The 17,127-nt window shown below is 41.4% G+C and overlaps 1 protein-coding gene across 1 annotated transcript in view; it reads left to right on the forward strand.

Annotated features, from left to right (window-relative positions):
• Positions 1-17,127, forward strand: part of gtpbp10 (GTP-binding protein 10 (putative)) — a 51,250-nt gene that overhangs the window by 29,276 nt on the left and 4,847 nt on the right. The gene's annotated exons all lie outside the window — the stretch shown is intronic.

Raw genomic sequence — 17,127 nt, forward strand, 5'->3', positions numbered from 1 at the left:
GATTTCAAGGTTATGGATCAAGCACATCTTAACAGGACTTAAGGTGAGAAGTATATAAAAAATAAATGCGGAAGTGGTATTTTGGTCGTTAGGAAGTACCTGCCACATTCCCGCGACATACCACTATAACGTCGCCACAACAAATAGGCCTACAGGAATCACAAAGTTACACTGCTGGAACGTTATGTGGCACGTCGCACCGACTAACATGGTCCTTTGATGTTACGTCCTCGCAACTTGCCAGTTTGGTCATTAACCTTAAAGTAACAACATGTAGTTTTTCAACCTTCATAATATATTTCCAAGACCCTTGTGATGGTACATCGACTTACAATAGGTTGAATGACACGTCTGCCAGAGCCTGACGGGGTCTGTATCGTTTTTACTGGCACTATGTAACTTCGGGGTGCGGGTAGTAACCAGAGCTCAAAAAGAACTACAAAATTCGACTGCTTTATGGCATACGTCACTTCGCCCACCACTTCCTCAAATTCGGCCGTGACAGGCCAACCAGCGCGTTTGTTTTCGTGCGTCTGTTTTCGTCATGGCTGAAGCAGCAGCGAAACGTAAGAAGTCCAAGGTTTTGTCGGAGTAGATAGTCTAGATGGGATGTACCCAAAAAGTGAAAGTGAGGAGCATTTATGGGTACAAGTCGGGAACCGGCCTACCTTACATATTTCAAGGGTGCTGAGTCCAAAAAAACTGGTTCCCAAGCAAATTTTTTAGTTTTTGACCTTCTAATTTGCATATCAAAATGGCCGCCAAATTGCCTATCTTGCTCAGTTGTTGGACCATTTTCCCCAAGTTTTTTTGTAAGTAGGCAATCAAGATGAGGAAATTAAGTTTCTAGATCGATAGTCAAGGGTCAGAGCAAAGATATAATGGAGGCTCACTGCCTTTTTTATGTATATATTTATGCAAAATACCAACTTTTAAGGTGAAATTAAGCATTATTTGTGTCATTTTTTAAGGCCGACATACATATTCAATCAATATCACTCTTAAATGTTCCCAGTGTATATATGATATGTGATGTATTCCATATTACATAATAACTAAGAAAAACACCATTGCAAGTTGTCTGAGATTTCATTTTTTATGCAAATTAAGGCGAGACACTACAGGTGAATAGGGTAAAATTTTTAACTAGCAGATATCACCATGAAACTTTCACAGTTGATTACCTACATTAAGATGAGAAAAAAAATGTATTACAAGTTTTCTATAATTTAATGTTTAAATATGCAAATTAGGCAATATCTAATCAAATGTGCACTAATTTGCATATATTTAAAACAACGAAATCTGAGTATTGGATAAAGCCAGGTTAAAAATGATTTTTTCATTGTGTTCGCATGTTAGATGGGAAAAAAATTACAGAGGGATTTATGGATATCTACTTTTGTTATCCTGTAAATCAGAAAATACTGTCAATAGCCTTAAAAAAATGATTTTCGCCATGTTTTTTGGAATAAAATGTTATATAAATCAGGCTAGGATTAATATATTTACAAATCCCTCTGTAAATGTCTTCATAATATAACTAGGTACAAGACTGGAAAGTTTGGTGTATAGGTGCTACTGAAGTGGAGCGTCATCCATGTGTTTTCCTTAGTCTGCTTCCGAAGCCTTCACCGGCCCCAAGCAGGAGGACGGCACCGCCCGTCTCCGCCCCTTAGCCGGCCAAAACGCCAGGCTAAGCAGCATTCCTGAGATGGGCAGCTTGGAGTTAAGGCTCAGTTCTTCTCAGGAGCTGGTAGCAGGACCACTCCTTCCCCCGGTGGAGGGCCGGGGGAGAATCTTTTTTCTAAGAACTGATGCCCCTTCCTCCGAGTCCCAAGAGGCCATGGATGGCAGTGTGCGACGCTCTGCCTCGCCACTCTTGTCCCCCTCTGTCGCCAGACCTCTGTCAGAGCAGGCCCCCCGTGGAACACTGGTCCTTCCCTGGCCTCCTCTGTCAGGATGCGGCAATGACCGTGCCCCCACACCGGGTCGCTACGCCGCCCACGTCCGGACCGTTCATTCCACTTCGCTGCCCTACCGAGGGTACGTCTGTGGTTCCCATGACCCCGCTGGTTCAGTTCTTGGGAGCCTGGCTAGAGCTTCCCAACCTGTCCCGCTGGGTTGAGAGAACCACTGGTGCACAGCTGGCCGCGGGGCCTTTGCAAGTATGCATTTCCCCCAGTGAGCCTTCTTGCACAGACCCTGTGCAAGCTCAGGGAGGACAGGAAGAAGGTCATTTTGGTTGCCCCTCATTGACACAACCGGACCTGGTTCTCCAAACTAGTCCTCCTCGCGACAGCACCTCCCTGGCCAATCCCTCTGAGGAACGACCTGCTTTCTCAGGGACGGTGCACCCTATGGTACCCTCATCCCGATCTTTGGAACCTCCACGTGTGGCTCCTGGACGGGATGAGGCAGGTTTGAGTACCAAACCACCAGCGGTAGTGGCTACCATCACTTCCGCTAGAGCATCGTCCACGAGACATGCCTACGCGTTGAAGTGGAACCTCTTCGTCACCTGGTGCTATTCTCGCAGAGAAGACCCCAGAAAATGCCCGATCAGTGTCGTGCTTTTCTTCCTGCAAGAAGGGTTGGACCGAATTCAGTCTCCCTCCACCCTGAAAGTGCACGTTGCCGCTCCTCGGCGAAGAAACATATCTGCATGGTGCCAGCATACTTCCTTATATACCCATGAGGTAAGGCGGAGTTACGCAATGCAAATTCCGCAGCCCCATGGCATTTCTTTGCCATTGGCTCGTTTTATTTCTCGAAGATGAGAGGCTTTCTAAGCAAAACCCCATTCGTCGTCATGATCAGTCCCTCCAGAAAAACGCGGAGTTTTTTTGTGATTGTTGCGGGCAAAAATCCTTGATTATGCGGCACGTTTTCTTAAAAAATGCGATGGAATATGCGGGATATTTATGCAATTTTATGCGATGAAATTGCGGGAACTTGCAAAAACTGCGGTTTGATGAAAGAGAAAAAAAAAAGTGATTCCCCCAACACCCTATTCATAGGCTACTACTTTAATGTAAAGAGTCATTTCTTATTACTTCCTATGATAAGCAAGCATACTACATCACATAAAGTGCTGGGAATATTTAAAGGCCATGTTGCAGGTTAACCACCACTGTTGATCAATGGGTACATTAATCACTCAAGATATGTATACCATTTTTAAAATGTCTCAAAAATGGTCTTAAAGACCAGTTTTTTACGTTTTTTGGTATGAACGTTTGGTATGAACGTTTTTTTTACGCAATTCGGTGATGACGTCACGTTGCGGAGAAGCGGAGGAAAGGTAGCCTCAGCCAATACAGTTTGTATTAGAACTATGGCGACTGACTGGGAAAAATGAGTGAAAAATCAACGTTTTCTTTATATCTAGTGGCAGTGATCATGACATTAGTTCAGATAAGTACCGGTAAACTTTGTCTTCATCTAGAAATAGAAGGCATCATGCTAGCTATGTTAGCTATGTCTGTCGCTGTTTGGCAGGTGCTTGTGTGGGCGCCGGCGGTGCCGTCCCATGGAAATTGCGTTGGAAAGCTTGTGCTGTTTTGGTCGCTCAGATGTGACGTGCCTCACTCAGCATCCAGGATTTGCATGCTGCCTGAATCCGTTTGTGCTGAAGATAGCATAAACCCATTTCACGCAGGATCATGGTCCCCTTCAAGCCGGCACGCACGAGTATGTTAATTGTTTGTTTACTTTACCATTCTTTTTACACGAAGTCTTATGAACCAGCTTAAACAGTTATATGTAACCGAGACGTTTTACGCCCCCCTCTCAGAAGCCTTGGACATTTGGGACAATGTGTCAAAAAATATTTTCTCTAACCTCAAACCCTTTCTCCCTATGAAGGTAAAATAGTAGCAAAACTCGAGAGCACGTAGATGTGAATTTGAGAACTTGTATAATACATATTTGTACTTGTACATGAACATTTACACTCACAGCTCCAATGTGAAAACCTGTAAAATAAAAATCTGAAGCTGAATGTTGAAATTTGCACTCGCAAACATTAGTCACAAACCTGTATTCTGAATCTGAAGCTGCAGACAAGTAGACACAAATGTGTAAAATGCCATTCACAGAAATGCAACGACAGACACAAACTTGTAATATATATTTTGCGTTTAATCTTACATTCACATTCGCTGTACTTCCTCAATTAGGCACTTGCAACTTCTCAAATCTGTCACTGCAATTTCAAATTTCGCGCCTTGACTTTTGCTACTCTTTTCGCGATATACAGGTGCAAAACTAACTTGTGCACTTGAAACTCAGAGGCGGTGAGAGAGAAAGGGGGGCGGGAGGAGGGGGGGTCAAAGGAGTCGTTTTATTGGTTGGCACCTAGCCAATGAAATGGGACTTCGATGATGTCACGAAACCCGCGTGCACTGAAATACTGTCTATATGGCAATAAAAAGCTAACATGGCTTAATGCATTAGACTGATATTAAAAGAAATAAACGATATTATCAAACTCAGTAAACACCATGCTAATAATGCATACAACAGAAAAGCAGATGAGCACAGAATGACGAAAGAAAGCAAATGTGTGTTCAGTGCAAATAAACTTGCTGCCTGTGTTTTATTAATAATGTAACGAATTATGTGGGGGGTTTTTATATTTTTTTTATAACTGTTGGTCCATTAAGCCTCATTAAGCGTTTTCTTGGTTTATATGGGAGGAAAACGTACAATTAAACGCGTTGAGTTCATATTCTGTGCTCAACTGCTTTTCTGTATGCAATTGTTTGTATGGTGTTTCCTGAGTTTTGGTCTTTTAATACCACTGTCTCAATTACACGCGTTGCGTTGATATTCTGTGCTCATCTGCTTTTCTGTAGTATGCATTATTAAGTCAAGTGTATTTGTATAGCGCTTTTCATAATACAGATTGTATCAAAGCAGCTTCACAGTATTAATTTAAAATAATACAACAAGGTTTGTTCTAATGGAATTTATTGATTGATAAAATCAAAATTAAATATCCCCACCTTCATATATTTTGGGGATATTTAATTTTGATTTTATCAATCAATAAATTCCATTAGAACAAACCTTGTTGTATTATTTTAAATACACGCAACGCGTGTAATTGAGACAGTGGTATTAAAAGACCAAAACTCAGGAAACAAACACCATACAAACAAAGCATACAGAAAAGCAGTTGAGCACAGAATATGAACTCAATGCGTTTAATTGTATGTTTTCCTCCCATATAAACCAAGAAAACGCTTAATGAGGCTTAATGGACCAACAGTTATAAAAAAAATATATAAAAAACCCCCACATAATTCGTTATATTATTAATAAAACACAGGCAGCAAGTTTATTTGCACTGATCACACATTTGCTTTCTTTCGTCATATTCTGTGCTCATCTGCTTTTCTGTTGTATGCATTATTAGCATGGTGTTTACTGAGTTTGATAATATCGTTTATTTCTTTTAATATCAGTCTAATGCATTAAGCCATGTTAGCTTTTTATTGCCATAGACAGTATTTCAGTGCACGCGGGTTTCGTGACATCATCGAAGTCCCATTTCATTGGCTAGGTGCCAACCAATAAAACGACTCCTTTGACCCCCCCCTCCTCCAGCCCCCCTTTCTCTCTCATCGCCTCTGAGTTTCAAGTGCACAAGTTAGTTTTGCACCTGTATATCGCGAAAAGAGTAGCAAAAGTCAAGGCGCGAAATTTGAAATTGCAGTGACAGATTTGAGAAGTTGCAAGTGCCTAATTGAGGAAGTACCGCGAATGTGAATGTAAGATTAAACGCAAAATATATATTACAAGTTTGTGTCTGTCGTTGTATTTCAGTGAATGGCATTTTACATATTTGTGTCTGTCTGCAGCTTCAGATTCAGAATACAGGTTTGTGACTAATGTTTGCGAGTGCAAATTTCAACATTCAGCTTCAGATTTTTATTTTACAGGTTTTCACATTGGAGCTGTGAGTGTAAATGTAAATGTACAAGTACAAATATTTATTGTACAAGTTCTCAAATTCACATCTACGTGCTCTCGAGTTTTGCTACTATTTTACCTTCATATCTCCCACATTGTATGTAGTAGCAGCAACCATGTGTGGCCACTATAGTCTTCTATCAAATAGCAGTATTAATTGGTTCCATGAGAGTGGGGCCAGCCCATAAAAATATCTTACATTTTAACGTCTAGTCGGTCCACAGTCTAATTCTGCTCTTTTTGGTTTTCAGCTATTGTTTTTGTCTGACTTTTATTATGAAGTTTTGTCTGTGGGTCATAATTTGTCATTTACTTTACAAGTTCACTTGTTCATTATAGTGAATGGCACATGTACTTTATGGAGAAAAGAGAAATGAAATTGAGTGAGCGGCTTAAGATGACAGAATTTGTGTGTGCCAGAGAGTAGAAATAACTATTTTACACCTTAAAAAATAATGACGATAATAACTTGTATATATGGTATAATGAAAATAAATAACTTGTTCACTTGTTCTCATATTCATGTCATATTTAATAGATAGTTCATTCATTTTAATAGAATAATAATACAAAAACTACAAAAAAGAATTAACACAATGATATAATTTTATTATTTTTACTTATAAATTTGCCATAAAAAGCAATAAATAGAGCACATAATACATGAAAGCTGTAATCCTTTCAGGGTTATCTGGTTTTGTTTATTTTTAGTTTCCTCCACATGGACTCTGTTTGTGTTTTCACCTTGGTTAGCTTGTCTTCATGGTTGTTAATTTGATTCATTACTCAGTTCAGGTGTGTGTTGTGTTCAGGTGTTCATGTCTCATTATCCTCTAACTACTTAAGTTCAGATCAGTTTGTGTTTCGTGTTGGGTCTCGTCTATGTGTAGTTATGTTTGGATGTACCTCTTTGGAGTACTCTGTTGGAGCATTAAAGCCTAACTTTCGTCGTCGATTCTTTGGTGTTTTTGTTTTCCGTCTTGTTTGTGTTTTGCTTGGGGCCGGTGAATGCTTCGGAAGCAGACTAAGGAAACCACATGGATGACGCTCCACTTCAGTAGCACCTATACACCAAACTTTTGTACTTGTACCTAGTTATAGTTATATTATGTTATATTATGAAGACATTTACAGAGGGATTTGTAAATATATTATTCCTAGCCTGATTTATATAACATTTTATTCCAAAAAACATGGCGAAAATCATTTTTTTGAGGCTATTGATAGTATTTTCTGATTTACAGGATAACAAAAGTAGATATCCATAAATCCCTCTGTAATTTTTTTCCCATCTAACATGCGAACACAATGAAAATTTTTTTTTTTACCTGGCTTTATCCAATACTCAGATTTCGTTGTTTTAAATCTATGCAAATTAATGCATATTTGATTAGATATTGCCTAATTTGCATATTTAAACATTAAATTACAGAAAACTTGTAATACATTTTGTTTCTCATCTTAATGTAGGTAATCAACTGTGAAAGTTTCATGGTGATATCTGCTAGTTAAAAATGTTACCCTATTTACCTGTAGTGTCTCGCCTTAATTTGCATTAAAAAAATTTCTTAGTTATTATGTAATATGGAATACATCACATATCATATATACACTGGGAACATTTAAGAGTGATATTGATTGAATATGTATGTCGGCCTTAAAAAAATGACACAAATAATGCTTAATTTCACCTTAAAAGTTGGTATTTTGCATATATATATACATAAAAAAGGCAGTGATCCTCCATTATATCTTTGCTCTGACCCTTGACTATCGATCTAGAAACTTAATTTCCTCATCTTGATTGCCTACTTACAAAAAAACTAGGGGAAAATGGTCCAACGACTGAGCAAGATAGGCAATTTGGCGGCCATTTTGATATGCAAATTAGAAGGTAAAAAACGTCTCCGGTTACTTTCGTAACCTCGGTTCCCTGAAAGGCAAGGAACGAGACATTACGGATGTCGTATATGGGAACTCCTCTCATCCTTCACTTCTGCTGAAATCTTATAGGCTAACGCCAGCAGAGCTGGCCAATTGACGCAAATATGCAAATACTGAAACACCGTTGCAGTTATAATGCAAGTGCAGCGTCAATTCCCTTCAGAATCGAACAAACGCTAAATCAATAGCGAACACGGCGGCGAGCGTAATGTCTCGTTCCTTGCCTTTCAGGGAACCGAGGTTACGAAAGTAACCGGAGACGTTCCCTATCAAGGCTACGGAACTCGACATTACGGATGTCGTATATGGGAACTGTATAGAATCCCGCCGTGGCAGCAAACCACTGAAAACAGACCCAATACAAACCTCGCCCCCAGAATGTAAGCGCCTGATAGGCCGAGATTGACCAATAGTGAACCTCTAACCTCCGATAGGTCCAAAGGGACCAATCACAAGCTCACAAACACTACCGGAATTTGCATATCCCGGGAAGTATAAATGGGGGAAGGTTGCACTGTAGACCAACAGGGCAACAACAACAGAGAAAGCCAACGCATAGCGGTGACAATAGTACAACACACAATAGCACACAGAACAACTCATGAGCAAAGCGCAGAGCAGCTCTCTAATGCTGTGTAAATGATCAACTCACCGAAAGCACTCGAGACGCTACAGAGGGCAAATCCAACTTGTAAAATCTGGCAAACGTGTTCTGAGAAGACCAGCCAGCCGCAAGACATAAATCCTGAATAGACATACCCTTAGTCCAAGCCCACGAGGAGGCAATCGCCCTAGTCGAATGAGCCTTGATGTTCAGGGGACATTCCTGTCCCAGACAATCATAAGCCAAAACAATAGCGTCCACAATCCAGTGAGCAAGCCTCTGTTTAGAGACCCCCCGTCCCTTGTTGCATCCACCAAAGCACACAAACAGCTGGTCCGATTGTCGAAACGCAGCCGAGCGAGAAATGTATTCTCGGCGCGTTCTGACTGGGCAAATAGCACTCTGAGCATCCGAACCCTGAGAGGTTGATGGCTCAGCGGACAGGGCAGGCAGAGAAACGATCTGCGCTCTGAACGGGGTATTGAGCGACTTAGGAATGTAACCCGGCCTCGGTCTGAGAATAACATTACAGTTTCCCGGTCCAAAGCGAATACAATCTTCACTCACAGAGAAAGCCTGTAAATCCCCGACCCGCTTCGCCGAGGCGAGAGCGAGAAGCAGAGCCGTTTTAAGCGATAGCTCCTTAATGGCAATCGAGGCAAGGGGCTCGAAAGGCGGTCGTGACAAAGCCTCCAAGACCAAAGCTAAGTCCCACGGCGGCACAGAAGGCGGCCGTGCAGGGCACAATCTCCTAGCTCCCTTAAGGAACCGTGTCACCGACGCATGTCTACCGATAGACTGTCCGTCAACAGGGGGTTGAAACGCGGCAATAGCGGCCACGTATACCTTCAGAGTGGATGGTAGGCTCCCTTCATCCATCCTATACTGAAGGAAGCGTAGAATATCCGACACAGAACAGTCCGCTGGGTCTATACCGACATCCTGACACCATTTAGAGAATACACCCCACTTCAGAGCATACAAACGCCTGGTGGACGGAGCTCGCGCCTCTGCGATAGTATTCAAAACTCGCGAATGCAGCGCGTCCCGCTCGCTCAGCGACCCTGCAGCGGCCACACATGGAGGCTCCACAGCCCGGGGCTGGGATGCCAAATCGTTCCGCCCGCCTGAGACAGAAGGTCCTTCCTGAGCGGAATCTCCCATGGCTGCCCTGCTAGTAACTCTATCAAATCCGCGAACCAGGGCTGATTCGGCCAGTTCGGAGACTTCAGCTGCTTTGCCTGTAGCACTTGGAGAAGGGCCATGGCATGCAGCGCGGATACCGCCTCCACCGCGGCACCGAAGGCCTTGATAGCCTGGTGGGCCGTAAATCTGCAGGCTCGGGACGGCAGGCTGCGGTCCGAGCCCAGGGCGGGAGCCGACGGGCAGAGGTGAGCGGCGACGGTCTCCTCGACGGGGGGGATGCTGAGGTAACCGTGGTCCCCCGCATCGTCCACGGGGGCAAACATGGCCTGGGTGGAAGTGAGGGTGCGCGCCGATTGCGGGGCCGCCCACGACTTCACCACGTGCTCATGCACGTCGGGGAAAAACGGTGTTCCTCTCTTCAAAGCGGCCTGGCGGCGGCTCGATTGCAGGAACCACGAATCCAGCTTGCTCTTTGATGGTTCATCAGGAGCTTTCCACTCGAGGTCCAGTTCCTCGACGGCCTTCGAGAGGACACGAAAGAGCTCGTCCTGTAGGTCCGCCGGGGTGTCCTGCCCCGCGGCCGCGGCCTGCTCCGCACCCCAGTCGACCTCGGAGGCCGACAGCGACTTGGAGTCGTCCTCCTCACTCGCCCCGAAGGAAATGAAGTCGGCGACGTCGCACGGGGGTTGAAAGGTGGGGTCGGGGAAGCTCACCGGGGAGCGGACCTCGACTCCGCGGTTGGGGGGGGCTACCAGCGGCTCGGAGGCGGCGGTAGGCCCAATCCCCGCTACTGCGCGAGCTTCCTCCCTCCTGGCTCTGAGGGCTCGAAGGGGCATGTCCGCGCAGAGGTCGCAGGACCCTCCGTCCCCGAGGGCTGACTCGGCATGGGCCAGCCCCAAGCACGCGATGCAAAACAGGTGCGTGTCGGTGGGGGCTATGGGGGCCGAGCACAGGTTACAGGTAGTTGCCATCGGATGCAGGAGACAGTGTAGGTATCTCCGACGCAACTTCGACGACGGCGAATATATTCCAGTATTTTGAAGTATCAGCTTTCTAGCACACGATTTAAGCGTGAAGAGAGAGATTCTGAAGGGAATTGACGCTGCACTTGCATTATAACTGCAACGGTGTTTCAGTATTTGCATTTTTGCGTCAATTGGCCAGCTCTGCTGGCGTTAGCCTATAAGATTTCAGCAGAAGTGAAGGATGAGAGGAGTTCCCATATACGACATCCGTAATGTCGAGTTCCGTAGCCTTGATAGGGAACTCAAAATTTCGTTTGGGAACCAGTTTTTTTGGACTCAGCACTCTTGAAATATGTAAGGTAGGCCGGTTCTCGACTTGTACCCATAAATGCTCCTCACTTCTTATAGAAGGCCATTTTTCTAAAATCCGTCTAGTCTAAGAGTCGGAAGAGGAAAAGGGAGAGTGATAAACTGAAAGGCAGGACGAGGATGAATATTGGTCGAGCGTTTGCTCGCTGGCGTGAGCTTATCGTCAGACCGATGCTGACTTGGCCGTCATGCTGTTGAACTAGTAAGTAAATTGCTTGCATACTATCTTTAGTTTTTCTAATCTGTTGTCTGCCTGGCTACGTTACGGAAACTATCTGGTCCTCCATTTATCTTCATGAATCAGCTAACGTTAGTAGATGAGCGAATTATCAATCTGGTAGCTAGTAAACACTAACATGCTAGTTTTAGATGGTTAGGATGCTATCGCTATCATTCTCGTTCAGATTTGAGCATTGCAATCGACATGCAAATCGCAAATGTTTGAGTAAAAATGTTTAGTCTACTAAACATGTATAAATTATGAAAGGAGGAAGATTAATAATATTATCATTGCCCATATGAAAAAAACCTGCATGCTTCATATACAGTAACAGCCCGTTCTCATCCCAAGTCGTCATATACTGACGCATTCAAAATTTCTTCAATATCTGACGCACAAAGCACCCTTTAGCGTCCATATGAGACGCATAACCCTACCACAGACCTAAACCTACCCATAACCGAAGCGTCTCATATTGACGCTAAGGGTGCTTTGTGCTTCGGTTATTGAAGAATGTTTGAAAGTGACGATTTGGGGATGAGAATGCGTGAGACAGTAACCGTAAATCATTTTACGACAGCGGTAATGGACAATTCCGCTTCCAACCTGTAGGGCGACCGCAGAGGAAAAGTTCCATGTTGTTGCTTTAAGACGTACTCATCACGTTCTTGCGACGTACCACTATAACGTCGCCACGACGATTATGCAGGGGGGCAGGGATTTGTATTATTTTGAAGGTACCCCCGGGCGCCGCCATTGGCTAGCGGAACCCCACCTGCTGTTAGCATCCCATTGACTCCCATTCATTTTGGCGTCACTTTGACAGCGAATAACTTTACATCTGAGGCGTTTAAAGACTCCATTTGTCCATTATTTATTTCTAAAGAAACACGAAAATGTATAAAAGGCTCCATTACCTTGTATCTTACGTTATGGCCCTGTAGAAGCAGTTTTTGTAAAAGTAGGCTAACGATTGCGTCACAGCCACGCGACTCTCTGTCGCATAGTAGGAAATTACCGTATGGACATGAGGAGAAGCTCGCGGGCAATCGGGAGGACGTCGAGGCAAAATGACAAAATAATTAATCAGAACACCTACAAAAAGTTTCTCCTGCTCCAAGATCATGGACAGCTCCTACTCACGCTCTCCGTCTCTGCGAGTTTCGGAAGGTAATGATTCAGATTGATCTTGGCACAGCTACTAGAAGACAGACGGTTTGCTCACGTCACATCTACGTCGTCAAGCTCAGTTTGAGTCTGCGCAGTACGCTGGACCCCCAGGAAGTAAGAGTTTCTAATTGGCTTCACTTTGTCTCCGTTGAATCCAATGGGGTCGCTGTGTCCATTTCTTTTACTGTCTATGCGATTATGGGAATCACAAAGTTACGTCACTGGAACGGTATGTGGTAGGTCACTACGACGAATATGGTACGGTCCGGTTACGTCTTCACAATGTAACTGTGTTAGCTGGGTTATTGCTGCTCACTTAAACAGTCAGAGATTATTTGTGGAACAATGCACAGTTATATTAAAATATTGGAGATAAAAATGCATTACAATGCCTTATTTTGGCAGCACAAATAACGTGAGCCCGAAGAAGGGGAATGTGGATGTTATTTGCGTTAATTTAACTCTTTAAACAGTTAAGTAAACAAATCGCAGAAATTACCCTGTTATCTATCCCAGATTCTAAAATATAAGAAAACTTAAGCTTAAAACTGCTAACTAACATAAACTATGCAACTCTTACCTCAATTTGCCAGCGAACTAGCAAAATGGCCTCGAGAACCTATCGGTGGTCTGTCATGTTATCTGAAAGGAAATAATGTTAGCAGCACTCATGCAATGTTGAGAAACGTAGGCTACTAATATTATTCTGAATGGTGAGAAATGTAAACTAAACATGAAAATTGGTAAAAAATTAAGTGGTTATAAAATATTATACCTGTTTGAACACTCCTCTCCTCGTGGTCGTCCGCCATTAATCAAAAAGAAAATGATGGGCTTAGAACCGGAAATTGGATCAACTCATCACCAGTGTCAATTATGTCAACTCGCTGTAATTACGCTGACTCCGACCACTGATGCCATTCAAATCAACACCAGAATCAACACTTTTTAACTCTGATAAATTAACACCATAAAACAACTCTAAACTACACTGGATATTTTGCTGTGCCTTATATGTCTTTACATTTCAATGTACAGTAACTGTGCATTCATGTAGTGTTAAGGTTGGTTTTAGCTAGTCTCCCAATCTGATCAGGCTGGTCTGGTTTGCTGGTTTTAAGGGGATTTGGGGAAATTGTCAGTTGAACAGGCTGGGAGACCAGAATAAAAACCAAACAAATTTTTTGCGGCTGGTTTAAACTTTTTTTCCGCCAACAAGGTAGTAAGACACTAAAAAGGCACAATCATCTAAATTTGATTTAAGTCTATTGAGAGTGACTGCCTGGAGTTTTACTTATCACCAAGTTCACGTCACTGTTTTTCAAGGTCTTGCATTTTGTGGAAAAATGTATGACAGAATCTGAGCTCTACTGCCATCTGCTGAGATTTCATTTTGTGATGTAGGTATCTCATGCCTTCATTGATTTGTTTCATATTATACTGTACCATATATTATGAGAGTGAATGGAAGGATGAACTGTGAAGCAAAAAAAAGTCACATGTTGACCAAATCCAGGTATGAATTAAAGTTTGGTCAAGATGTCAATAAAGCAGAGAAACCAATTTGACCAAAGTTGTTTTTTTGTAAGTCAGTAAGCTGAAATTCTGGAACCATAAGTTCAAAGGGATTTTAACATTTCATAGAACTGTTACAATAAATATATAATTCCATGTTATTATTTCTATGGTAACGGTTGTGGCGTGGCATTATTAAACCAATCACCACTTGACCGAGCACTTAAGCCAAAGTTAGTGCAGATGTTTTCTTTCTGAGTTCTCAAGTGTTTTTTATTGTTATGCTGTTTATCAGAAAACCTTCCTTGTGATATTTTTCTATCATATCTAACATAAATGTGTATGTCCTCTTGTTCACCTGCAGACAAGTAGCAGCTCCACCATATGCCACTAGATGGAGCTAAAATCTTGCAGGTGGTTTCAATTGCAGGCCAAACCAGGGTGCATAGGCTCCTTTTCATGTTAGAGGCCCTGTCCCAAATGGCACCCTAAACACTCGCGGTGTTACCACCACGAGTCTGCACTTTCGTGACGTAACGCCGCTTTGACTGTCGGGAAGTAGTCTGCTGCGGAGCTCACAAAAGTGGCTATTGAGGGCGCATATCGACCACAAAAGGGGCACCAGCGAGCACCCTTCTGAGACCTAAAATGACTAATTGGACACCCAACGGTCTCATGGACTTAACGGACAAGCGGTCAGCCATTGTAAGTCCACAAGACCGAAAGTGCATATGAAGTGTGCCCTTTGAGACAGGGCCAAACTCAGACAGTGAGTGGTTTCGGAGTTTTCATCTGTCAAATTTGTATGCATATTCACATATTATATTCACATTCAAACACATTTTTGTAGTCATATTTATTAAACTGATTACTTGCAAAACTGTTTCGTGATTTATATTAAAAAGAACATTTCATGGTTAGATTAGTATTTTACAGACCATAAAATCAGACCAATACACATCATGCAGTGATTGATAACATTGAAAATACTCAGATATGGCAAATATTTGCCTTAACCTCCACACTGTAAAATCTTCTAATTAGTTGGACTTACTTAAAAAAAGCATGCAAACCGATTGCCTTAAAAAAAGCAAGTAAAGTGAAATAGGAATAGTATGTGGTAGCCTACTGACAAATGCTTAGTTAGTATAGTTCACTTACACAAGAGTTCTAGTAACTAAAAAGGACCCGTAGAGAGTACTTGATAATTCACTTTAAATAAAATTTTATTGTTACCATTGATGTGTTTTGCAGGCTGAATGTTTAAGTCTGTGTGACTCAAGTATGTTCAATTGCAAGATTGTCACAAATATAGAGGGATTATAGCAACACAATTAAAAGTTTCACAAGGTGTGTAGGACATAAGTGTTAGCAACAAAATTATAAAATCATTAATTGACATGAAATATGTTATACATCATTCATATATATATATATATAAGTATATCTATCTATCTATATATATATATATATATATATAAGTACATATATATATATACAGTGAGGAAAATAAGTATTTGAACACCCTGCTATTTTGCAAGTTCTCCCACTTAGAAATCATGGAGGGGTCTGAAATTGTCATCGTAGGTGCATGTCCACTGTTAGAGTAATTCAAATTTTTTGTTGTTGCATTTTTCTCAAATTGTACAAAGAGTAAACAAACTTGAAATATATGAAGAAAATATCCCAAATAGCATAAAAATCTATTCCAAATGATACTAAATTAAAGTATTTTTTGTATATAAACTGTCAATTGAATATTAAAGCATAAAACTGCCAATCTAGGACATATATCTATCATGGAAAACAGTCTGCAGTGGTCACACCACATGATATTTGGTCGCACCACATGATGTTTTCAAATTCATTCAAAATTTACAGGCACAGAATTGGCCACCTAAACAAAACAAGCTAGCTTCCCAAAAAAAGGTCACTATGAAATGTATAATACAAATATATATTTGTAGAAATAACTTTAATATTATTATTTTTTTTTAGGTCATACCACATGACATCCAAATTTGGCAACTACATACCAACCATTACAGAGGTTTATTTTTTTTCCAATTTGAGAGAATTACAAACCTGCTTGCTGCTTCCATGGGTCCTTGGTAAATTGGTATATGATGTAACGTCCTGTGTTTGAATAGTTTTCAACATTAAAGTCCCAAAATGGTAGTTCCTTGATGGTCACACAACATGATATTTCGTAAAATGGACATCATCGGACAAAGTTTGTTTGTATATTATGATGGAAATATAAATACAAATGCTTTGAATTTTTTTAAAGGATTACAAAACACTTTGGAAATCATGCCAAATAGTGCAGAAAATAAATTTGAATAAATTCAGAGTAATTTCAAAGACGTTTTCAAAACAGAAGTTATGGCCGGACGGTCGCACCACATGATGTTTTGACACTTTAAATAACAAAAAAAATAACAAATAAGTAAAGGTTTTTGATGAGTTAAAGTGAGTACATACATGGGAGAGGTACTTCAAATATGCAGTATCTTTTTATGCATTTAAACCCGTTTTTGCCTAAAAAAATGCAATCGGACAGAAAATTTAGGCGTCACGTCATTGACCCATATACACATATACTGTATAAACATTATAATCTGTCATGTCATGTCACAGGGCCCTATTTTTGCAGTAACATATTGTGTGATCTCTCCTATTGATGGATTGTGTTGGAGTGAGAAATGCATTTTAGTTGTTATTCTTTTGTCTGGTGAATTTGATGTAAGGAGGTCTTGTTCTGATATTGTGAAGGCTTACTAGCTCCATGCAGAGGATGCATTCACAATCTTTTAAATAGTTGCTATCAGTCTATTGAATTTTCAAGATATTTAGCAGAATGTCCAAGCTTGTTTTTTCATATAAAGAAACTGCGAACCCAAATGTCAAGCTCCATAAAGTCCATTAAAGTAGTGCAAAAATCTTTGCAAGTCTTTAAAAGTTTTGTGAGGAACACTTTGTCGTTATTCATTAAATATTCTTGAGTTCCACCTGTTCAGATTATGATAAATGCAAGACATTTTCATTGTTTGCATGCACCCAGAAAATCAGCACACTGAACATACCAAGAGGAGATGATTCTGTGGACAATTTCTTTGATTTGCATGTGTATCATTTCAGATTTAAATGTGCAGATGTATGTTTCATTTACGAGAATGTGCACAAGTCAGTAAATAAACACTTATTTTTGGACT

The sequence above is a fragment of the Rutilus rutilus genome (assembly GCF_951802725.1).
Source record: "Rutilus rutilus genome assembly, chromosome: 17".
Taxonomy (NCBI): Eukaryota; Metazoa; Chordata; class Actinopteri; order Cypriniformes; family Leuciscidae; genus Rutilus; species Rutilus rutilus.